The 26922-nt window shown below is 37.1% G+C and overlaps 1 protein-coding gene and 1 long non-coding RNA gene across 7 annotated transcripts in view; one reads left to right on the forward strand and one right to left on the reverse strand.

Annotated features, from left to right (window-relative positions):
- The window catches only part of Aldh-III (Aldehyde dehydrogenase type III), a 70792-nt gene extending 61061 nt beyond the window's left edge, over positions 1 to 9731 (reverse strand). The window contains exon 1 of one of the 6 annotated variants that reach the window (XM_073956688.1): positions 9199 to 9731. The gene's annotated coding sequence lies outside the window, so the exon portion shown is untranslated. The remainder of the gene's footprint in view (positions 1 to 9198) is intronic. The other 5 variants (XM_073956685.1, XM_073956677.1, XM_073956680.1 and 2 more) reach the window with 5 other exon arrangements.
- Positions 9732 to 10511: 780 nt separating this feature from the next.
- LOC141387266 (uncharacterized) lies at positions 10512 to 19212 on the forward strand. The gene is made up of 2 exons (XR_012408519.1): positions 10512 to 10787; positions 10848 to 19212. It is a non-coding gene; the product is annotated as an uncharacterized lncRNA (long non-coding RNA).
- The last annotated feature ends 7710 nt before the right edge of the window (positions 19213 to 26922 follow it).

Raw genomic sequence — 26922 nt, forward strand, 5'->3', positions numbered from 1 at the left:
GAACTATTCCGAAATTGTGTGTGGGAAGTACCCGAAGGAGTGGACCGATTGAGTTCATATTAAGACCTTATCTAAGTCTGGCACACATTTCAGGATGTGCAAGGTATGGACTAAATCGGTTACTCCCTTCTAGAGTTATCGTGCGCACAAATTTTCCGAACATTTTCGAACTTTTGTGTGGGAGGTACCGGAAGGAGTGGACCGATATAGCCCATCTTCGAACTTAAACTAAGTTGGAGCAAAATATTACGAAAGCCAAAATTTGAACCGAATCGATTCATCCGTTCGAGAGTTATCGTGCGCTCCAGCCAGCCATACAGGCAGACAGACGGACGGACATTGCTCAATCGACTCCAAATTGTCTGAAACACATTTCGTCCAAACATACTTGGGGTCTAAAACCGTTATTTCGATGAGGCACATTTTGCCCGTATGAAAGTGTATATACCCTCGTTAGCATAAATGCTGAGGGTATAAAAATTGTCAACATTTCTCATACAAACTACTATTATCACTTATATCCGTGCTTTCGTCTAAGCAAACATTTATGTATATAAACTGCATTCCGTATTATCTCTCTGGTTCCATATTCAATGAATTTTCCTATGGACTCAGTCGACGAGCTACTGTGGAGCGAGATAAAGGTACATCTTTAAAAATATTTTCCATTTTCCTACGAATATCTCCGAAAAAAGACAATGTTAACGTAAAAACTTCATTGAGGAAACCCCCATCTTCAAAAGGTCTACCTTTTGTGGCCAACTTCATAGCAATTCCATGTCTAAACTGACATTACAAGAATCACTTTGTGTGTACGAGTGTGTATGACTGACTGGCTGTTAAGATGATTGATTTATGGCTAATTAATTAAAATCAAAAATATAAATTTAGCATTGACCTTGAAATTATTCTGTTCTTCATTCCTGTTATTCTAATGTTGTTTTTTTTTTCAAACAACATTTAATGATTGTTATATTTTGTTCCACAAGTTATCGTTGCTTTTGTTTTTAAAACCGGCTTCGTTCTGTTAATTTTCTACCAGGGTGCGGGTTGCGGTTAAAATGCAAATTCTTTATTTCAAGTGAAAGTTAAAACCGCAATGCAGAGTTTAATACACATTATCATAAGTCTTCTTTTGTTATAGTTTGGTTTTTACGTACAGATTTTTAGCGTTCCGGCTAACTTAAAGTTAAAAGTTATCATTAAATTTCAAGAAGTTCCTTCTTGGTATTAACTTTTAATATAAAAATTATACTTTTAGTTCCTCCAAATTGGTTTATTTTGCGTTTCCAAATCCATCCAATAGTAAAAAAAAAACATATAATAATGCTCCTAAATACGGCCGTATACCCAAAGCGTGTGGTGAAAAAAGTAGAACACACGTATTCTTGCACTTAACCGGATTTAATAAACCCACTGGGCTTTAAGTGTCAATTCCATAGCGCAAAGTCAAAGAAATCCTCATAATGAAGGTTAACCCGGCAAAAAGCTCTAATGCAAACGTCGTTTTATGAATTAATTGTTCCACAAGAAACAATTTTTAAACCTTAAATTCTGGTAGAAAACACAATACTCCGTACCCTGTGTTTGCCGCTTCCAGTTTAGCCATAGGGCGATCAGCTAAATACAACAACCTTTGCATTGATCTTTGCCCCAAAGGATGGACATTGAACCTTTATTCAAGTGTCGTCCTCCGTTTGGTGTCATGCAACAATTGTGTCATAAACAAAACACGCATGATACGTACATACTCGTACATATGTATGTACATACTACAGAAATAAGTACGCATGGATGTATTCGAATGTTTTTTTTTTTAAATGTGCCGCTTAATTGGAACTTATACTCGTCGCACATATTTGGATATATGTATGTCAAGATTATTAACAGTCGCATTAACATCATCCATCGTTGTTGCTGTCATTGTGTGTTGTAATGCAAGTTTTACAAATTAAAGTATACGAACAGTGGCTCAAAGCAACATAGTGTTTTTTTACTAATGTCAAGGGACCGACGGAGTTGGACGCTATAACCGATTTATCATGTCAGTTTATAGGCCAGGGGTATGGGTAGTGAAACCGCTGTACATGGTTTTCTGTGTTTGCGATGTTGCCTCTTCCTATTATTCTTTTCAAGAAACTCGCTAGTGTGACCAAGGACTAATGATATCGAAAAAATAGTAAAAATTATTAGATTCTTGCAGTTTTGGAACATACTAAATGTTTACCCCAATATACATGCACTGATACTTCATTGGCCAACACTTTAATGTTTTTTCGAAAAGATTTATTTTATTTTTACAAAATTTAAAGCCTCATTTACACCGACAGCTTAAACGTGTACTTTGGGAAAATACGTAATTTATTTGAGAGATATTCAATGCAATTCAATTAAATAACGCCTTTTATTTAAAACAAGTTTGATATAAATTCGCTTTAAATCGTATATACGACAGCTTTTATCTCATCTATCAGTCATTCACATTTTTGGAATTTGGATATCCCAACTGCGTGACCAACTGCTTTAACTGGTAATATATTATAAGCAAATTGTTTTGTTTGTTTTTTTTCACGTCTTTCGTTGGTTCCTCTATTCAGAAACCGAATGTTGTTATCATTTGAAGAAGTAATTTGAATGCATATTTCTTAGCAAATAAACAAAATGAAATTATATTCACCTCTAGAAATACTGGTTTTTGTTGACTTCTTTGGTGTCACATGCAAAAGATATTAGATGATCTAGTGAAATTAGTACATGGTTCGTTTGCGTATGAGTTATTAGATCTTTATAAGGATTTATTTGACGTATACACAATGAAATTGACATTTGCGGTTTTGGCAGTTATGGCCAAAAGTTCTAAATGTTTACATAATTGCATTTCGAAATTTTTACCGAAGTTACTCCTTGTGGTCCTGTTTACAGCGATAGAAAGTGTTTTATGGGCAAGTCCATACTTTCTGGTATAATGGCTCAAAAAATGTAAAAACCCTACCGACACCAAATAAAATGACTGATGAGCACGATAACTTAAAGAGCAGTACACATTGTCAGTTTTGAATGTCGATATTTTGCAGTTATCAATAACTGTCCAACCGTCCAGCAACCACAAAACATTTTGTGGTTGCATGATGAACGATAAAAAAGGAATAATTGTTATCGTACCTGCAAGAAGTTACTACTTTTTGCTTCTGGCAAGTTCTCGAACAGACATATGTATATAGTCCGTTCCAGTACTGCAAGAATCTACTAATTTTTAATATTTTTTCGATAAAATAAAGAAAAAATGTTATCGTAGTAAAAGATAGTAGCACAATTTCATGAAAGCAAGGGTTCCTAGGTCGAGTTCCATACTGGAGTAATATGATGAAGTTGCTGTAGTGGGGAACTCGATCCTTAAAAACCTAAAAGTTTCAATGTAACCACTCTAGTGAGACCTTCCACTAAGGGAAGCCAATATTGGTTTATCTTTCCATGGAAAAATGATCCAAAGGTAGCGGTTTTTGTACTGATTCCAACAATAGGTATGGCAGAAATATTTACAATTTACAAGATATTTGGTAACCGTTCCCGAGATATACACCTGTACTTACTTACTTAGCTGGCCCATTACAGAACATTTGTTCCATAGGCCGAACTAAGAAAAGATCTCCATTTCTCTCTATTTGTTGCTTCGCACTCTGGAATACCGCGCCTTTTTATCTCTTCATCCACTTGTTTGGGCCATCTATTCCTTGGCCTGCCAATTCTGCGTGCACCGCCATGTGGCTCGAATTTATACGCCTTTTTAGCGGGTTCATTATCGCTCATTCTTATTATATGGCCTAGCCAACACAATCACTGCACCTCGATACGTTTAACAATATTGATGTCGTTGTATAGCAGATACAGCTCGTGGTTCATGCGACGTCGATATTCACCGTCAACTCAGATTGGTCCGTAGATCTTTCGAAGAATTTTTCTCTCAAACACACCAAGCACTGCCATGTCTGCTTGCGCAAGTTCCCAGGCTTCGGAGCCATACATCAGCACGGGTAGTATCAGTGTTTTGTAGAGCGTTATTTTTGTTTGACGAGATGTGGCTTTGCTTTTAAACTGCTTACTTAAACCAAAGTAGCATCTGTTGGCCAATACAATTCTTCTTTTTATTTCACAACTGATGTCGTTTGTTGTGTTTACGGAGGTGCCGAGGTAGACGAAGTCTTTTACTACCTCAATATTATAGGAACCAACTTCCACAGTCGGTCCGAGCTCAATGGACGCATTGCGCGTCGACATCAACTTGGTCTTCCCGCCGTTTACCGCCAGACCCACTTTAGCAGATTCTCCTTCGACCTTTATAAAGGTATCAGTTACTTCTTTTACTGATCGGCCCATGATGTCTATATCATCAGGATAAGCAAATAACATGTGACTATGGTGTAGATTGTGCCGCTTCTTTTGACGTATAACCTTTTCCAGCAGGATGTTGAAGAGATCACACGAAAGGCTGTCTCATTGTCTGAAACCTCTTTTGGCACCAAACTCTTCGGAGAGGTTCTTTCATATTTTAACTGAGGACCTCGTGTCAGTTAAAGTCATTTTACAAAGCCGGATGAGCTTTGCGGGGATACCAAATTCAGACATGGCTTGGAATACCTTTGAACGCAGCGGGCTGTCGAAGGCTGCTTTATAATCGACAAAAATGTAGTAGGTGTCGATCTGCATCTCTTGGGTCTTCTCCAGGATTTGCCGCAGGGTAAATATCTGGTCAATGGTGGACTTGCCAGGTCTAAAGCCGCATTGGTATGGTCTAATTATCTTGTTGACCATAGGCTTTAGTCGTTCGCACAATATCCCTGACACGATCTTGTAGGCAATAGGGAGTAGACTTATGCCCCTATAGTTGGAGCATACAGTCGTATCTCCCTTCTTGTGGACGGGGCACAGGATACTCAGGTTTCAATCTTCCTGCCAGATGGTGCTAACTAACTGATGAATACACCTTATCAGCGTGTCGCCTCCGGTTTTGAACAGCTCGGCTGGTAAGCCATCGGCTCCTGCTGCCTTTTTATTCTTCAGCCGATTTATTGTTGTCTTTACCTCATCTTGGCTGAGCGGTATACATTCAATACCATCTTCTGGGATTGATATGCACCTGTACAGAGGAGAAAATCTTAAAAAACCGGTTGAAGACCGACTTTTAACAAAAAAAAAAAATATTTTACCCGAGATTTGTACCTGTCAATAAGAAAAAGTTAGAATCAATACAAAACACACTACCTGTGCTTAATTTTTCAAATTTTTCCGAGAGCGGTATCAAAAGGAAAGAAGTTTCCAATTTTTTGGGTAGGCAAACGCTATAATTTTATTAGCCATACCGAATGTTTTAAAATCCACGCCCAAGTGTTTATTATACCCTCAGCCTTTAGGCTAAGGAGGGTATATACACTTTGATACGATGAAAATGTGCCTTATCGAAATAATAGTTTTAGACCCCAAGTATGTTTGGACGAAATGTGTTTCAGACAATTTTGAGTCGATCTAGCAATGTCCGTCCGTCTGTCTGTCTGTCTGTCCTGCTGGCTGGAGCGCACGATAACTCTCGAACGGATGAACCGATTCGGTTCAAATTTTGGCTTTCGTAATATTTTGCCCAAACTTAGTTTAAGTTCGAAGATGAGCTACATCGGTGCACTCCTTCCGGTACCTCCCCCACAAATGTTCGAAAATGTTAGGAAAGTTTGTGCGCACGATAACTCTTGAAGGGAGTGACCGATTTGGTCCATACTTTGTATAGCGTAAACTTTCTACCAGAGTAATATGAGGTTCCAGTATGGTCTCAATAGGTCCACTCCTTCGGGTACCTCCCACACAAAATTTCGGAAAAGTTCAGTTTATTGCCACCTCTCGAATCGCTTTGATTTTCGTTTTAGAAACTTGTATTCACTGCCCTTCACACGACGGTACAAGTTTCATTACCGGCAAGTCCATACTTCCTGAGAAAATAGCATGAAAGTTGCAAAAAACCCCTATGATACCGTGTGAGGTGGTTGGAGCGCAAGATAACTCTAGAACGGATCTGCCGATTCTGTCCAAAATTTGGCCTTAGTAATATTTTGTCCAAACATAGTTTAAGTTTGAAGATAAGCCATATTGGTCCACACCTTCAGGTACCTCCCCCACAAAAGTTCAAAAATGTTCGGAAAAATTGTGCGCACGATAACTCTTGAAGGGAGTGGCCGAATTGGTCCATACTTTACACATCCTAATATATCTACCAGATATAGATCATGTTCAAATATGGACTGTACTACTCTATGGACTGTACCACTCTATCCGGTACCTCCCACACAAAATTTCGGATAAGTTCACTTTAAGACCTGATATCGAATCACTTTGATTTTTGTTGAAGCAACTTGCATTCGCTGCCTCAATTACATTGGTAGAAGTTTTTTTCAGGGGCAAGTCCATACTTCTTGAGCAAACAGCCCGAAGGGTGTAAAAACCCCCCATGGCACCATATGTCGTGGCTGGAGAACCACTTCCATAATGGTCAATGTCGATCCATCCCTTTTAGTATCTCCTCCGCAAAACTTTTGATCTTTAAGCCTAATCAACATTTTTGTCGGTTCAAACGCCCAAATTTTTAAAACCCCCTTAATACATACGTTTTATTGTTTCAAAATACACAGGCTGAGGGTATATCTCTGTCGGCAAAGCCGACTGATACTTTTTTACTTGTTTTGTAATATAAGAAGGATTATAACTTTTGTATGGTTTAGACTGGGTTGATTGGATATGTCGGTAGAAAAATTAGGTCCACTATTTATTATACCTACCCCACAAATGCCTAAGAATTTACACTGGAAACTTCTAAAACTTTGTTATTATACCCTCCACCATATGGATGGTATAATTAAATTTGTCATTCCGTTTGTAACACATCGAAATATTCGTCGGAAACCCTATAAAGTATATATTTTATTGATCAGCATAAAATTCTATGTCGATTTGACCATGTCTGTCTGTCCGTCCGTCTGTCTGTTGAAATCAAGATACAGCTCGCAATTTTAAAGATAGAGAGTCAAAATTTGATAAACAAACAACATTGTTCCACAACATCCCATACGGGACAAGGGAGACTTCTCTCATATCAGTGAGTGCACCCCGATTCATATTTAGCTCAATGATATGGGACCTACTGTTTATCGCCGAGTCCGAACGGCGTGTCCTAAGACACCACTTATAGAGAAGTTTTTCAAGGCTGAAATACTCAGGAAATGTCGCCAACATTACTGAGGGGTATTTTGCCACCGTTGAAAAATGTTTGGTGTTGCCTGGCCGGGGAATCGAACCACCGACCTTTTGCGTGCAAGGCGGGCGTGCATACCATTGCACCACGGTGGCACCCGTCAAAATTTGATACAGAAGTTTTTATTACATGCAGGATGGTTAGTATTGAAAATGGGATATATCGGTCCACGTTTTGATATAGTCCCCATAGAACGGTACCTCCCGATTTTCGGTATTTTTAAGGTTTTAGCTTCATTATCCTACCAAAATGGCTGAAATTTGGTACGTAGTCTTCATTAGGGGTATAAAACTTTCCCCAGAATTTTGTCGGTATCGGTCCACACCTTCATATAGCCCCCATAGAACGGTACCTCCCGATTTTCGGTATTTTGAAGGTTTTAGCTTCATTATTACACCGAAATGTCTGAAATTTGGTATTGAGACTTCGTTGGGGGTACTCAAACTCCCCCTTTAAAATTGTCGGTATAGGTCCACGCCTTCATATAGCCCCCATGGAAAGGTACCTCCCGATTTTTCGTATTTTGAAGGTTGTGTCTTCAATATTCCACCAAAATGGCTGAAATTTGGTATTTAGTCTTCAATGTGATATAAAACTGTTCGCCAGAAATATGTCTGTACAGGTCCACGCTTTTATATTGCCCAATTTCTGACTAAAATTCGTCGGTATAGGTCCACGTTTCTATATAGCCCCCATAGAACGGTACCTCCCGATTTTCGTAATACTGAAGATTGTGACGTCAATATCCAATCGAAAGGGCTGAAATTCGTTATTTCGTCTTCTAAGAGTTATAAAATATTCCAGAAGAGTATTATCAGTATAGGTCCACGTCTTCCTATATCCCCATAGAAGCGTACTTCTAGATTTTCGGTATTTTTTAAGTTTTAGCCACATTCTCTTACCGAAATATAGGAAATTTGATATTTAGTCTTCTTTGAGCCTAAAAACTTTCCGTCAGAAATTTGTCGGTATAGATCGACGTTTTGAAATAGCCCCCATAGAATGGTGCCTCACATTGTTTTACCGAAATTGCTGAATTTTAGTATTAAGTCTTCTTCATACACGAAAGGAAACTAATTATTCCATTTTACTTCAATACTACTTGTGGTGGAGGGTATAACAAGTTCGGCCCGGCCGAACTTAACGCCGTTCTTACTTGTTTAATTTTTCACATGTTAAATTATTTCTAACTTTAGCTGGAATTAGCATTCAGTATCAACAATAATGTAAAAAACCCTCTGCATTTGTATATAAACATTGTCAAAAGCTGTGAGCCACTGTAAAGTGTGTGTCCAAACGATTTGTTTATTTTTGTTTTTTGTTTTCGTTCACAAAAACACAATACTATGTAGCAGCGTGTGACAGTTTGATTGCTATTTAGTTGTTAATAAAATAAAATGAATTCGATTTAAAATTCACTTTTCTTTGCGATGTTTATTTTTGTGGCACAACTACGTCACGTATGATTTCGTTTTGAATACAAAATCTGCACTCAATCCGATATTTACGGATGGATGGGCGAGCGAGCGATCGATCGTATGTTTAGTTTGTCATACCACAAAAGATACCACCTTAAATGCGGTAATGGCCTCTATCACGCACTTGAATTTTTTGTGTGTTTGTTTGTATTTTTTCTGGATTAACTGATTATTACATAATTTGGTTAATCACTGTTTTGGGATATCAAACTTTTTTCGAATTTATTTCACAAACTCTTTTTCTTAAATCTTTCACATCTCTTTTGTTTAAAAAAACTTCATTTTTTGCTTATCACTATCCGGCATTAATTCATAACATCAGGTAGTAGTTGGTAGTTTCATTGATAAGCCATATTACTGAAATTTGTTTGTATCGAAAACACTCAATACGAATTTGATATTTGTTTTTAATTGCTGGTTATTTCATACCTTATAAATTTTATTCGAGATTAGCTTTTTCGTTTTGATTTCGATTAAGTATAACTTTTTTTGAACTTCTTTCAGTTGTCGCGAAGTGAATTTGTTTATGTTCGATTGTTATGTTCTAAGATTACGATGAGCTTTTCATTGCGGGCGTTATTGTACAGGGTTATCAATCAGTTTTTAAATATGTTGATTTATAGTTGGGAACTGGTTTTACTCAATATGGTAGTCCGCGCCGGTGGATATTGCTGCTTCTACTTGCCAGGCAATAGCACGATTTGAACTAATAATAATAAGGTTTTGTTTTAACAACCTGCGTCTGTGTCGTTTGTATGAATGTTGTGCGTCCGATGTTTATAACAAAGGCAAACAACAAAACACAAATGTTTTAACTTTTTAGCAAACAATCTTCCAGAGCGATATATTCGAAGACGCTGGCGGCTCTGCCACGGCACACATATGCATGTACATATGTATGACCGACCGACCGACCGTGTTATGGAGCTTCTCTCCCACTTGGCTTGACTTCGATTAGTATTATTCATTTCATTAATAAAACGGCCATATGCAAAATGCGTGTGGACATTGGTACACAGTGGAGGCACAGTGTTACGATGCGTACAATTTTTGTTTTTCTTTATCATTTAGTAAAATATGCTCTAAATAAATCAATTCGTTCACAATAACTTGTTTTTTATTATTAAACTGGACTTAATCAATATTTAAAACATAAAATAAAACAACTTAACCGGGAAGTAGTTAAATAAATTTTTTCAACAGAGAAGAAAAAGTAAAAGTTGAAACAATGAACAACATTTTAACCGAGCGTTTCGGAGTAACAGTATGTTTAGACTATTCATGATTTTGCAAAACCAATGGATTTAAATTGTCATTCGCATACAATATATGTTAATAAATCGAGATAATGCACTTAATCATAATCTAAACCAAGCTTAAGTGCATAAATTCATTATTATGCGAGTTGGATCTCTGCCACAGCCGTTCCCAAGCCCCAAGAGGGAGTGACTTCGTGTCCTGAATTGGCTGAAATATGCGGCTCAGAATTACTAGTCACAAATATTGTCGCTTTTATCAGAAAAAGGATTTGCTATGGGACAATAGCATGTAAAAAAGTATTTTTACTAAAACGTCAACAAATTACAGAAAAAATTACTCAAACCCGATGAAAATCTTTGGCTTCAAAATAAGGATTATGATTGCAACATCGAATGTCAAAATTGAAAGATCAAAATTTGAGCAAGTATGTGAAACGGATCGCCTCATTTTATATTGAGTACGTCCATTCTGTGCCGGCCTTAATATGTTTGACGTCGTACGCGATGATATACGCTTACGCCAATCATTAAGGCGGACTAGTGGCAACACTGCAATTGTCATCACTGACAATCCCAATAGCATTAACTAACACATATACATGCATGTGTAAGTAAATGTCAAATTGGATCTCACACTGATCATTTTATAAAAACTTTCGAACGAGGCGGACAAAAAAATAAATAAACTCGAGCTAAATAAATTTAGTCAGTGCAAAATATATTTATTTTGAAGTCGACATTTTCTTTTTATTAAACACAGTAAATAAATGTATGCCAAATAGACTTTACATTGTGATCAGTGACTTTCTTTTATCCAAGGAGACATCGCCAAACAAAGCAGAGTTTGTGATAATTTTCTTTTGCATTTTTATGCAAGGTTCAATAGTGCCTCGACATCATTATTTTAAATCCGTGCTGTGCCTGCACAATCTCAAATTTTTAACGAGTGCAGTTTACTACATATTATTGGATAAAGTGTCCCAAGGAAAAATATTGGATGTATGACGACATAACTATATTGCACAAGCCACAGAAGACTTCCACAAAGAAGAGATTTTCCCAAGCGTGGTGTATCTGGACATATCCCCACACACAATTTATGCGGTGATGTACAAATTAAATTTAAAAAGTAGTGAAAATCGACACCAAAAGCCTACATCAATTATTGCAAAATTGAAATTCTCCAATTAATATAATATTTTTTCGCTTATCGAATTTTCGACATATTATAAAATAATTGTTTGCCATGAATAACGGTTCATACACGACATATTTACATATTGATAAATATGTAATACATATGTATACATAATTTTTTTGACTTTCTGTATTTTTGCTTTCTCTGAATTTCTTGCTTTCTGTACATAACGGTACTTAATTGACCTTCATGTACATACATACATAATTAGACATACATATGATTTTTAAAGTTTCTTTTGTAAACAACATCCCGTTAGGAATTTAAGAAATAGTTTAATGTTTTTGTAAAAGAAGATGAGTGTCAAATATTAGAACACAACCCAGCAAACATTTTTAGACCTGACCCAAATATAATATTTTAATGGGTAATTTTTTCGAGTGCTAGATTATTGAGCTCAATCATCAGGCTATTTTAATAGACTTTTTGGTTAGTGCCATTGCACAAAATGGGGTTTTTGTTATAAACAAAAATATTTTGACATTTAGCCTTTTTCTAGCTTTTTCTTCTCATTTTCTTTTTTTTTTTTAATTAATTTAATAATTAATGCAAATATGCAATTAATTTTTGATTTTTAATTTCAAATATTTTTCCTAATCTTATTATGAATTATGTTCAATAAAATGAATTTTGTTATGAATATGAAATGCTAAACTGACTTCGCATTTAAAAGGAATGTTGGGTAACCAAGGCTTTTAGGTTTTGAAGGTAACATTAAGGGACATTGTTAAATTAAAGGTACATACAATGTCATAGGTGACAGGGTGGGACAAGTGTACCTCGGTATGACATAAGACCTCGTCATACCACAAATGGTCACAGGTAAGATACAACAATGACTCACAATTGACCTTGTGCAATATAATTTAAAATCAACTCTACTTTTAATAAACGTTTGGTTTCCGTGGCATGGAATGTTTATTTTAATATGTTCGCGCGCTGAAGAATAACGGGTTGAGAACTTACCTCCTGGATGAGCTAGCCAGGCAAATTTGTTATCTTACCATGCCCAAACCGACCTCGTATATTTTTCATACATTTTTATTCGATTTTTTGCTTTGATTTTATTCAGCGGATAGCCGGCGCGTAACATATATGGCGCCCAACGAAATACATTTTGTGTATTTTGACCTTTTGATTTTAAATTATTTTTGCACCTTTTTCGAAAAATCAGTTCTTTTGAACAAATTAAAAATTCTGAGTCATTGATTGGATCTTATTAACGATTGTTCTAATTGAATCATATACAGTTGACTTCTATTGGAACATTTTAGTGACATATTTGTTTTTTTTTATTTATGGATATTTTTGTCATTTTTATAAGACCTTTTTACTGGGACCTGTATATACTTGGTAAAATTGACTATAAAATGACATAAATTGAAATAAATAGATCCGTATTCAGATTTATGTTTTTAAATGCCTAGATCTTTTTATCTTTTGATGAGGAATTTAGAGTCCAAACTGACGACTAAGAGTAGTTCAGTTTATGTTGCATAAAGGAATCATTACTTGGTAAATCGATTTTGTCTTGACTTTTCCTTCAGACTTTTGTCTGGTCTCTTATAAGATTTTGGACAATAGACGCTGGTCAATGTTAGGACATAAGGCTAAAGCATTAGAATAATAAAACCAGATCAGCAGATTTCTGAATATAAATTAATTTCACTTTGAGTCATCAATTAATTTCTTCATTTGGGAGATAGTGATGAGCCAAAGACATATAGAATAGACAGTATACTTCGGTATCTTTGCAATTCTTTTGAGTGTGACCTGAAGACTTATTAGTATAGTTACTCAACATTCCTTGAAATTTTATGAAATATTTTCGATTTATTTGAAAACTTTAATACATTTAAAGTTATTTTCGGACATATTTTTTTGAAATATGAGCAAACGTGTTACACGATCGACTTCCAGTACATCAAGTAATCGTTCGCTAAATACACCATTTTCCAGTACCAGAGGTAGAGGTTCTCCAACTACTAGGATTTATAATAGAACTAGTAGTGCAGGACTTTTCAGTACAAAAGCTAATTCTAAAAATATTTTAAATACTTCTGCTACTTCCACTAGAGGTCGAGGTAAACCATTATTTTTATCTATTGAGTCAGCAGATACTGATTCGTCTGAAGACTTAATTAATCCACCAAATATGGCGACAGAAGAAAATAACGAGGGATCTGGTAGACCTCCTCCACCATTGACAAAACGCCCTGATAATCAGGACCTTGACTCACAATCACTCCTTTTATATTTCCGAGAAGTTATGAGGGAAACTCAGGAAGAATTTAGGAGAGAAATTAGCTCGATTCGACAGACATTAAGCCAACCTACGGGTTCTAGAGCGACTTCTGAGAACAGAATTGATGGGGACTTACCTTCTCCAAATACAAGCATACCTTCAAACTTTTCTTCTGGATTTTCGAAAAATCTTAAAGATTGGAATATCACATACAATGGTACAGGTAGTGTTTCGGACTTTTTATTTAAAATAGATACCCTTACCGAAAGGTCTCAGTGCCCATATGATCATTTAATGGCAAATTTTCAAGTTTTCCTGAGTGGAAAAGCTGATGAGTGGTACTGGATGTACACAAAACAGAATCCAGGTTTGACCTACCCTCAGCTCAAAGCTGCCATGACCCGCGAATTTGGAAATCTTGAAAGTGATCATGAGGTAATTATAAGGATGTCTACTCGTAAGCAACATTCTAAAGAAAGTTATGATGACTTTCACTCAGTAATAGTCCAAATGAACCAACGGCTTGGTCAACCATTACCTGATACTTCAGTAATAGACATTATTAAGAAAAATGTGAATACTGACCTTAAGATTATGCTTTTCATAGCTAGCCCAAAGGATTTAAGTGAGCTTAGGGACATTGCTAGGAAGGCCGAAAAGGTACTTCAAGAAAATAAATCCCAAATTACTGTAACCCGACCTAGACATATAAATGAGATTTCGGTTGAAAATGTCTCCGACGATTCTGATGAAGAACCCGATCCACAGATTGAATCTTTGAGGGTAACCAGACCTCAAAATAAGCGAGATTATTCTGGCATTAAATGTTGGAATTGCCTTCAAATGGGGCATAGCTATATCTACTGCCCTGATGAATCGAGACATATTTTTTGTTTCAAATGTGGAAATAGGGGAGTAACCACACCTAAGTGTACGAATACACATAATTTAAACTTCCGTCGGAGCGAGAAGTTAACCGGGGACCCTCGTTCCCAAAATTAAATCCCGAGTCGAATTTTACATCGGAAGGAAATATTCCACAGGAACATTTCTCTCCTGATCAACTACCAGAATGGACTAATAAATTAATAATTCAGCCTTCGTGGCATATTTTAAAATGCAGAGAAAGGTACAAAAAGAGAAAAATATTTAGAAAAGCTATCGAATCATCATTCTTATCGACTTCTGATGATGGTAGACCATATGCCAGGATTACAATTTTTGATTATGACCTTCTATGTTTGCTAGACTCTGGGGCAAATGTATCTGTTTTAGGAAAGGGTAGCTTAGACTTTATAAAGAAAAACAATATTAAATTGGAAAGATTTAGATCTAAAATTTCAACAGCAAATGGTACGAAGAATGAAGTTCTTGGTTTTTGTTCACTTCCAGTGATATTTAAAGGTGTGAAGAAAAATATCGTCTTTTATATAGTTCCGACCTTATCTCAAGAGGGATATCTTGGAGTGGATTTTTGGAGAGCATATGCTCTTGCTCCCAAGATTATACCCGACATTTCAAGTTTGGAGATAAAAGAAAATAAAGACGCTTTATTTCACGACCTCACCCCAGAACAAAAACTTGAACTCGATACCAGAATTTTAGACTTCCCATCTTTCGAAAAGTTAGGGCTTGGTTGCACAAAACTTATTGAGCATCATATTGACACTGGAGATGCAACTCCTGTCAAATCCAAGCATTACCCCCTTTCGCCCCCTAGACAAGCAGAAATTTACGAGGAGTTAGATCGACTTTTAGACCTCGGTGTAATTGAGGAATCAAACTCTCCTTGGTGTAGTCCCATAGTTACAGTTAGGAAGCCTGGGAAAATAAGACTTTGTCTTGATTGTAGAAAGTTGAATTCTTTAACTAAAAAGGATTCCTACCCACTTCCTCATATTAACGGCTTATTGAGTCGTCTTCAAGACACTCATTATATAACTGGGATAGACCTTAAAGACGCTTATTTTCAAATAAAATTATCTGAGACCTCCAAAGAAAAGACTGCCTTTGCAGTACCAGGGCGACCCCTTTATCAATATAAAGTAATGCCTTTTGGTGTCTGCAATGGACCTCAGACAATGAGTCGTCTTATGGACAAAACTATACCTTCAAGGATAAGAGACCGAGTCTTTATTTATTTAGATGACCTCCTCGTATGTAGTCCTGACTTTGAAAGCCATATGACCTTATTAACCGAAGTAGCTCAGTGCCTAAAATCAGCTGGCCTTACAATTAATGTGAAAAAGAGCAACTTTTGTCAACGAGAGATAAAATATCTTGGTTATCGGATAGGAGGTGGAATTTTGAAAGTTGACCCCGACAAAGTCGAGGCTATTGTTAACTTTCCTCTCCCAAAGACCCCACGCCAAGTTAGACGTTTTGTTGGCATGGCTAATTGGTATCGTGCATTCATCGATAATTTTTCTGACCTTTCCGGACCTCTCACCGATTGCCTTCAAAAGTCAAATAAACCTTTTAAACTCACACCAGAAGCCATTGACTCCTTCTCTAAATTAAAAGTGGCCTTGTCAAGCGCGCCCGTACTGGCTCAGCCAGACTTTAATAGAGAATTTGTAGTTCAGTGTGATGCGTCACGAGTAGGGGTAGGCGGTGTTCTCTATCAAGTCGATGATGACGGAAAAGAACACCCAATTGCTTTTGTGTCACAAAAGCTGAATAAGGCTCAACGCAATTATACAGTGACAGAGCTTGAATGCCTAGCAGCCATCACTTGTGTACAGCGATTCAGACCTTATATTGAAGGACTTCCTTTCAAAATTGTGACCGACCACTCAAGCCTCAAATGGCTCATGAGTCAAAAGGACCTCTCTGGTAGACTTGCTAGATGGAGTATCAAGCTCCAAGGTTTTGACTTTAAGATGGAGCATAGGAAAGGTACGTTAAACGTAGTTCCAGACACTTTATCAAGATTTGATGTCGATGAACTCGACCTTAATTTAGCTCCACCTGACGTAGACCTCACGTCACCCGAATTTGACAGCCCTGATTATTCGAAATTGAAAAATAACATTCTGGAAAATAAAGAATCATTACCTGACCTTCGTGTTTCTAATAATGTAATCCACAAAAGAGTTAAATTTCGTGATGGAGAAGAAACCGAAGAGAGTCTTTGGAGGATATGGCTACCCCAGACCTTGACTCATGACATTATTAATAAAGCTCATGAAGAAGGTTGCCATGGAGGTTACCACAAAACACTCTATAGACTTAGACAAAAATTCTTTTGGCCACGGATGGCTCGTGATGTTAAAGACTTTATCAGGAAATGTGATGATTGTAAGATGATTAAGCCGAATAATCGGATCTCTAGACCACCAATGGGTGAACAATTTATTACTTTTAGACCTTTTCAGAGGTTATATTGTGACTTCTTGGGACCTTACCCATGTAGTAAGTCGAAAAATTGTCAGTTGTTCATTGTGGTTGATCATCTTACTAAATTTATTTTTCTGAAGCCCATGAGATCGGCCACTTCTATAAACGTCATTGACTTCTTCCAGAATGAGCTCTTTTGCACTTTCGGTGTTCCACAATATGTCCACAGTGACAATGGTAGACAGTTTGTCTCCAAAGAGATGCAAGACTTCTTTTCACTGTATGGAATCACACATATAACAACAGGTTTTTACTCTCCGCAGGCAAATGCCTCCGAAAGAGCAAATAGGGAGATTATTTCGAAGATTAGACTTTTCCTTAAAGATGACTCTGACCATACAAATTGGGATAGAGACATTTATAGAATTTTATCGGTTCTACGAAGTGATTATCATTCTGCTATTCAGACTTCACCTTATTTTGCAGCATTTGGTCAAAATATGATTTTACATGGTTCGACATATCCGATTTTAAATCAATTGAATATGATGAACGATGATACCATAGTTCAAAATGCAGACCGACTACAAAATATACGTGATAAAATCCGAAAGAATCTTGACCTAGCTCATGAAAAAGCTGCCAAGACATATAACACTAGAGTCAGACCGATAAATTTTGTTGAAGGACAGGAAGTTTTTAGGGTAAATCACTCACAAAGTGATTTTAAAAATGCTATTAATGCAAAATTTAATCCAAAATACGTCAAATGCCGAATTCGGAAGAAAATTGGTAATGCCCTATATGACATTGAAGACCTCAAGGGGAATTACATTGGTAAATACCATGCCTCCGACCTTCGAGCATAGCACCGTTTTATTTCTGGTTTTAGTAGAGCCCGGCTTCGTGGGTCGAGCCACACGATTTTTTTTTACGGCTATCCTGCCTGTTCGTTCTACGATCATAGATCTAGAGACGAAGCAGTTTTGAAACGGATCGCCTCATTTTATATTGAGTACGTCCATTCTGTGCCGGCCTTAATATGTTTGACGTCGTACGCGATGATATACGCTTACGCCAATCATTAAGGCGGACTAGTGGCAACACTGCAATTGTCATCACTGACAATCCCAATAGCATTAACTAACACATATACATGCATGTGTAAGTAAATGTCAAATTGGATCTCACACTGATCATTTTATAAAAACTTTCGAACGAGGCGGACAAAAAAATAAATAAACTCGAGCTAAATAAATTTAGTCAGTGCAAAATATATTTATTTTGAAGTCGACATTTTCTTTTTATTAAACACAGTAAATAAATGTATGCCAAATAGACTTTACATTGTGATCAGTGACTTTCTTTTATCCAAGGAGACATCGCCAAACAAAGCAGAGTTTGTGATAATTTTCTTTTGCATTTTTATGCAAGGTTCAATAGTGCCTCGACATCATTATTTTAAATCCGTGCTGTGCCTGCACAATCTCAAATTTTTAACGAGTGCAGTTTACTACATATTATTGGATAAAGTGTCCCAAGGAAAAATATTGGATGTATGACGACATAACTATATTGCACAAGCCACAGAAGACTTCCACAAAGAAGAGATTTTCCCAAGCGTGGTGTATCTGGACATATCCCCACACACAATTTATGCGGTGATGTACAAATTAAATTTAAAAAGTAGTGAAAATCGACACCAAAAGCCTACATCAATTATTGCAAAATTGAAATTCTCCAATTAATATAATATTTTTTCGCTTATCGAATTTTCGACATATTATAAAATAATTGTTTGCCATGAATAACGGTTCATACACGACATATTTACATATTGATAAATATGTAATACATATGTATACATAATTTTTTTGACTTTCTGTATTTTTGCTTTCTCTGAATTTCTTGCTTTCTGTACATAACGGTACTTAATTGACCTTCATGTACATACATACATAATTAGACATACATATGATTTTTAAAGTTTCTTTTGTAAACAACATCCCGTTAGGAATTTAAGAAATAGTTTAATGTTTTTGTAAAAGAAGATGAGTGTCAAATATTAGAACACAACCCAGCAAACATTTTTAGACCTGACCCAAATATAATATTTTAATGGGTAATTTTTTCGAGTGCTAGATTATTGAGCTCAATCATCAGGCTATTTTAATAGACTTTTTGGTTAGTGCCATTGCACAAAATGGGGTTTTTGTTATAAACAAAAATATTTTGACATTTAGCCTTTTTCTAGCTTTTTCTTCTCATTTTCTTTTTTTTTTTTAATTAATTTAATAATTAATGCAAATATGCAATTAATTTTTGATTTTTAATTTCAAATATTTTTCCTAATCTTATTATGAATTATGTTCAATAAAATGAATTTTGTTATGAATATGAAATGCTAAACTGACTTCGCATTTAAAAGGAATGTTGGGTAACCAAGGCTTTTAGGTTTTGAAGGTAACATTAAGGGACATTGTTAAATTAAAGGTACATACAATGTCATAGGTGACAGGGTGGGACAAGTGTACCTCGGTATGACATAAGACCTCGTCATACCACAAATGGTCACAGGTAAGATACAACAATGACTCACAATTGACCTTGTGCAATATAATTTAAAATCAACTCTACTTTTAATAAACGTTTGGTTTCCGTGGCATGGAATGTTTATTTTAATATGTTCGCGCGCTGAAGAATAACGGGTTGAGAACTTACCTCCTGGATGAGCTAGCCAGGCAAATTTGTTATCTTACCATGCCCAAACCGACCTCGTATATTTTTCATACATTTTTATTCGATTTTTTGCTTTGATTTTATTCAGCGGATAGCCGGCGCGTAACATATGTAAAACATTTGACAAATAAAAACTAGGTAATCACGGAAATTCCGTGAATGACTACGAATCGGCACACTACCCTTGTCAAATGGAGTTAACTTAGCAGCAAAATTTTATGGAAGTGGTTTCATGAGATGTCATGATTTCACTGGATCTTTTGCATTGGTTCAAATGAAGTCGTGAAAGATCCGATCTTTTCATCAGCATTTGAAAGGAAGTCCTGATAGATCCGATCTTTTCATCAGCATTTGAAATCATTCGTAGGAAGTCGTGATAGATCCGATCTTTCCATCTGCATTTAAACCCATTCCATCGATCCAATAGAGATGAATTTTGTATTTTTATTTATAAACATGCATATTTTACGTTTAAAGCTATAAGATTTATTATGGAAGACCTAATCATTGAACTAAAAATAGAGTCGGACTGCACTCTTTGATATTATAAAAGTTTCCTTGACTGGTCTAGAGAACCCTGCTTTATAGAACCTTAAAAACAAGTCGATTTGTACATCCCTACAAAACCAAAATGTTGTAAAATTAAATTCACGAAATAGGCATTTGCAGTTGGGGTCCATGTGGAAATCAGTGATGGGAAGTAAGAAACTTTTTGTAAGATTAATCAAAATAAGTTGCGGAGGAAGTAAACTCTGTTGCGAGCAGCAGCGGTGCTTAAACTGCGTTGGAAGGCCGGAAGTCAAGTATCTCACTAAAGTTCTCAACATGTCGCTAACCACCCACATCGTTCCCGAAGTCTGGAATATAGGCCTGCTACTGAAGCATGGCAAGGATGCCAGCGAAGACCGATTTCGCTTTTGTCGCCCGTTGCAAAGACCTTTGGGGCTTTAGTCCTTCCCAGTATCAGAAATAACTGTCCAGTTGCCGATCAATAGCATGGGATCCGTGAGGCGCACAGCAACCGTGCGGTAGAACAGTGATAGTAGCGCTAGATTTATCAAACCCCCTTGACACTTTCAAGCACTCCATGGTGGGCTGATATTGCCGGAACTGTGTAACCTATAGCTCTGCTGAGTTCCAACAGCTGCGGAGGGCATTGTGATCGTAACGTATGCGGATGATTGTACTCTTGGCGTCAGGTGCCTTCCCTGATGACATTTGTGCCTTTTTGTCTGGTCTAGCAACCTTTTTCCACGCGAGGGATATACAAATATCAGCCAGGGCGGCAGAGTTGAGAACAATAGAGTTGAATGTAGCAGAATTCAGATCACAGATCCAGGCAGGCCAGGGGATCTTCATGATCTAGAACGACAAGAGATAACCCCTAGATCAACAAGTTTATTAAGCAGCATTCACATGAATGTAGTCGCAGATGCCAAAAACAACTATCGTGGGAATACTGTCCTCGGACAAAACAGAGTAGTTTTGGTTCAATGCACTCGGTATGGTGCAGCCGTCTAAATTCGTATAGGATAATTATAGTTATTTCATAAATTCCTTTAAATTAATAAAAAAAAGTTATGAAAATCATATTTTAATACATTTTCCATTTTCCGAACAAGACGTGAAAATTTCATGCCAAAGGGTTGGTGAAAATGACATGCTAAATAATAGTGAAAATGCTATTCTAGGGAATCGGTTAAGATGACATGACAAAAGGATTGGTATAGATGTCATGCCAAAGAATTGTTGAAGATGTCATTCAACCGAGTAAGCAAAGATGACATGCTTAGGATCTGAAAAGGAATTGCATCTTTTGAGGGTCACGCTCTTGTAAAAAGAATGAAATGAAGATGCTAAAAAAATTGCATTCCATATCACTTGTACCCATTCCTATACTCTGGTAACGAACACCATCGTAAAAACGAAGTCGTACTGCTACTACCCTCAAAGACAAACATTACTTACTTAGCTGGCCCATTACAGAACATTTGTTCTATAGGTCGAACTAAGAGATCTCCAATTCTCTCTGTCTCTTACATCTCTTTCTGGAATACCGGGCCTTCATCCACTTGTTTGCGCCATCTATTCTTTGGCCTGCCAAATCTGCCTGCACCGCCAAACGGCTCATATTTATATGCCTTTTTAGCGGGTTCATCATCGCTCATTCTTATTATATGGCCTAGCCAACACAATCACTGCATCTCGATACGTTTAACTATAGTTCTGTTCCTTTACGTGCAAGAATCTTCAAGTTTTACCACTTTCTACTCGAAAAGCGTTCCTTTACTTCAGACACCATACAATTCATATGGGAGCAGCTTACAACTTTTACTACTTTTGCCGGTTTGGCCATTTTCAAAAGTAAAGGAACAGACCATATATTGATGTCGTTGTATCAGCTCGTGGTTCATGCGACGTCGATATTCACCGTCAACGCAGATTGATCCGTAAATCTTTCGAAGAATTTTTCTCTCAAACACTGCTTTATCTGCAGGCTTCGGAACCATTCATCAGCACGGGTAGTATCAGTGTTTTGTAAAGCGTCATTTTTGTTTGACGAGTTGTGGCTTTGTTTTTGAAGTGCTTACTTAAGCCAAAGTAGCATCTGTTGGCCAATGCAATTCTTCTTCTTATTTCACAACTAATGTTGTTTGTTGTGTTTATGGCAGTGTCGAGGTATACGAAGTCTTTTACTACCTCAAAATTATAGGAACCAACTTCAACAATTCGTCCGATCTCAATGGACGCATTGCGCGTCGACACCATCAGCTTGGTCTTCTCGCCGTTTACCGCCAGACCCAGTTTAGCAGATTCTCCTTCGACCTTCATAAAGGTATCGGTTACTTCTTTTACTGATCGTCCCATGATGTCTATATCATCAGCATAAACAAGTAACATTCGGCTATTGGTGTAGATTGTGCCACTTCTTTTGACGTTTGCCTCTCGAATAACCTTTTCCAGCAGAATGTTCAAGAGATCACACGAAAGGCTGTCTCCTTGTCTGAAACCTCTTTTGGTACCAAACTCTTCGGAGAGGTTCTTTCCTATTTTTACTGAAGACCTCGTGTCAGTTAAAGTCATTTTACAAGCCGAATGAGCTTTGCGGGGATACCAAATTCAGACATGGCCTGGAATACCTTTGAACGTAGTGGGCTGTCGAAGGCTGATTTATAATCGACAAAAAGGTTGTAGGTATCGATCTGCATCTCTTGGGTCTTCTCCAGGATTTGCCGCACGGTAAATATCTGGTCAATGGTGGACTTGCTAGGTCGAAAGCCGCATTGGTATGGTCCAATTATCTCGTTGACCATAGGCTTTAGTCGTTCGCACAATATCCCTGACACTATCTTATAGGCAATAAGGAGAAGACTTATGCCCCTATAGTTGGAGCATACAATCTTATCTTCTTTCTTTTGAACGGGACACAGGATGCTCAGGTTCCAATCGTCGGGTACGCGTTCTTCCTGCCAGATGGAGCTAACTAGCTGATGCATACACCTCCGTGTCACCTCCGGTTTTAAACAGCTCGGCTGGTAGGCCATCAGCTCCTGCTGCCTTATTATTCTTCAGCCTGTTTATTGCTGTCTTTACATCTTCTTGGCCGGGTGGTATAAACTCAATACCATCTTCTGGGCTTGGATCTGTGGTATCTTCGTCGACATCGCTAATGTTGGATACCAACAATTTGGAAAAATGCTCTTTTCATATCCTTAGCACACTATCTGTATCAGTTACCAGATTACCTTGCTGGTCTCTACAGGAGGATTTGCCAGTTCCAAAGCCATTAGTTTGACGTTTCTCTCTATGGTAGAATTGTCGGACTTCATTCTGTCTCCTGTACATCTCGATTTGTTCGCACTCCCGCTTTTCCATCTCTCTTTCTCTTTTTCCTTCGGAAAAGACGTTTCTTCTCTCTCGTGCGCTACGCGTAGCTACAGATTGCAAAGTAGCCCTATATGCCGCATTTTTCTCTTCGGTAGCAGCACGACACTCCTGATCAACCATGTATTCCTTGGTGGAGGTCTCTGGTATCCATGTATGGATTTTGCGGCTGTTTGCATGGAGTGGGCAAAATTTTGACATTGCGCTGATATGTTATTGGGATGAGGAGTGCTTTAATTAAGCAATTGGGCTAGTTGAGTGGAATATGCTGTGGCTATCTGTTGTGATTGCAGCATACCGATGTCTAACTTTCGCGTTGTACTTTGTTTGCTACGTTTAACCGGGTGCGTACCTTTGCTGCAACTAGGTAGTGGTCCGAGTCTATGTTTGGACCTCGGAACGATCGTACATCCAACACGCTCGATGAATGTCTTTACTTGTTATTTGATCTGGCGACAGCCAGGTGCCCTTATGAATATCGAGATGTTGAAATCTGGTACTGCTAACTACCATGTTTCTTGCAGCTGCAAAGTCTATCAGCCTCATATCATTGTCAGATGTTTCACTGTGGAGACTGAATTTCCCGACTGTTTGTCCAAAGATATTCTCCTTTCCAATTTTGGCATTAAAATCGCCTAGTATAATTTTAATGTCATGGGCAGGGCAACGGTCATAAGTTTCTTCTAAGCGCTCGTAAAATATATCTTTGGTCGGGTGTTAAAGTCAGTTCCCCAGGTGACACCACGGGGAGGTCAGTGTCCACTTGAGATGAAAGAGGGACCAAGATAAATCGTCCCTTGGTATCTTCCATCCTTGAAATTTAATGATCATTTTAAACTTTTAGTTAACTGGAACGCTATAAATACATATATTCGTAAAATCCAAACTTTAACAAAAGAAGACTTATAATAATGGGGGTTAGAGTGTGACCCCAAAAGTTATTGCTAAAATAGCTTTGGATTGGAATCCTCAGGGCACAGAAGACCTGGTCCAAAAAAATAGCTTGGCATAGAAATTTCAAGACAGAATGTAAATGAAGTGGAATTAAGTGTTTATTTCTTATTTAAAAACAAAGAATTAAGGACAAAAACAGTTAATATATTATTAAATAACGTAGATGCTAATGCTAAGTTTACATTTACGGAACCCACTCAATTTGAACTGTTAATTACATCGCTTAAACGTCAAATGAAATCCAAAGGATTTCAAATGAGATTTGGCAATGTAATTGGCAGTTGAAATCGAGTGGATTCCGTAAATGTAAACTTAGCATAATAGTAAATAATTATCTATTGTTTACCAGTTACTTAATCACGCACCACTGTGACGACATAAAAATCAAAATATACAAATATTTGCATTATGCCGGCCACCTAACTACACCTCAGATTGTATTAATAATTCAAGCATTCCTCAAGTAAATGTAAATAATTTTATAATTACAATATACAGCGGCTGACACTTCTACGCTACATAAATATGTATGTATGTGTATATTTTATTTATTTTTTCTATTTAGAATAAGTTATTTAACGCTTTGATTTGCTAAGTTCTCCTTCTAAAGTGCCACTGACCACAAAAGATACCTAATGTAAATTGTTTAAATATAAACATGCAAATATATTAACATAAATATAGGGATGTCGAATAATTCGATTAATACTATGGCCCAATTAACAGTTCTCCCAGCAAAAACAGCTAATCATAGCTTTGTTCCTTTACTTTTTCCTTTACTTTGCTCTCTCATGAACATTTTTACCAGAAAAGTAAAGGAACGGAAAAATGGTAGATCTGGTAGCAATGTCGTCTTTATTTCGTCTTTTATTTCACAGTTTTTAATTTAGTTTTGGCAGCGTTCGACTTTTTCTTCTGTCCATTTTTTCTTCATTGTGAAATAATCGTTAAACAAAAGTCGAAAAATCATTTCTGCCATTTTTTACATGCAGACATTTGTCTGGTAGCCTGTGGTAGAAGAGAAAGGCATATGGGCACTCCCTCCTCTCTCACTCTCTTAAAAATTGCTGCCAGTTTTACCACTTTTTGGGGTTAAGGAACGCTTTGCAGGGTTAAAATGGTAACAAAGGGTAAAAATGGTAACCTCAGCTAAGTAAAGGAACACAGCTCATGATTTGAGCTGTCAACATACACAATTGTGATTGACTGTTATTAAATTACAGTCGAAAAAAAGCGTATTTTAAAAAACATTTTACACTTGCATTTAAAACAGGTGCTTTGGGAATTTACGTCATTTATTTGAAAGATATTAAGTCTGTCTGGTTACTTTCCCAGCAAGAATAGTCCAGCAAGAACTTTCTCAGCGAGTAAGAGGGTTTTATTCTCTTTTGCTAGAAAATTGTACATAAAAAGTAAACAGACACCTTCCCAGCAAAAACCAGCAAGCAATCAGCTGACTTGCCAAAACAGAACAATTTGTCCGCCAACAAAGGAAGCAAACACGTTGTATTTTATTAAAAATAAAAAAGAAAATGAAACAAAAAAGTATTTTTCCACTTTACAAATTTGTTCTCCATAAAACAATACAATTAGACTATGTTATTTCCACAATAAAATTGTTTTTAATGTTCACAAACATAAATAAACAAAAAACTAAAAAGGGCTGATTGATTGTTTTCAGGAAGAAGAAGAGCTTGCAAGTGCTTGCTAGAAGAAATTTGTCCAGCAAGAATTTGCAAGCTCTCAGTGAAAGAACTGTCAAAATGTCTCTCTCGAATCGCTCTCTTTTGCTGGTTTTTTGTGTTAACAGACGACTTCCAGCAACAATTGGTACAAATTGTTACAAATTTTAGGGTAACCAGACACAGCTATTCTTTGGAATTGACAGTTTAAATGACGCATGTTTTATAAAACGGCTAATTGGGACAAAATTAATTAACACCTAACCCTGCGTTTAAACATGACAGGATAGTTGAGTTCATGTATTGATTGTCCAAACCCAAAACTTGCCTGTGTGACGTAGATTTTTTTGGTTTTCCGTTCACATATTTTGTTATCATTCATTATACCCTCAGCATTTATTCTAACGAGGGTCTATACATTTTCATACGGGCAAAATGTGCCTCATCGAAATAATGGTTTTAGACCCCAAGAATGTTTGGACGAAATGTGTTTCAGACAACTTGGAGTCGATTGAGCAATGTCCGACCGTCTGTCTGTCTGGCTGGCTGGAGCGCACGATAACTCTCGAACGGATGAACCGATTCGGTTCAAATTTTGCCTTTCGTAATATTTTGCCCAAACTTAGTTCAAGTACGAGGATGGGCTATATCGGTCCACTTCTTCCGGCACCTCCCACACAAAAGTTCGGAATATTTGTGGGCACGATTACTCTTGAAGGGAGTAACCGATTTGGACTATACTTTGCCCATCCCGAAATGTGTACCAGGCGTAGATAAGGTTTCAATATGGACTCAATCGGTCCACTCCTTCGGGTACCTCCCACACAAAATTTCGGAAAAGTTCAGTTTAGG

This window comes from Musca autumnalis, unplaced genomic scaffold (genome assembly GCF_047663935.1).
Source record: "Musca autumnalis isolate F117 unplaced genomic scaffold, ASM4766393v1 scaffold_5, whole genome shotgun sequence".
NCBI classification, from domain to species: Eukaryota; Metazoa; Arthropoda; class Insecta; order Diptera; family Muscidae; genus Musca; species Musca autumnalis.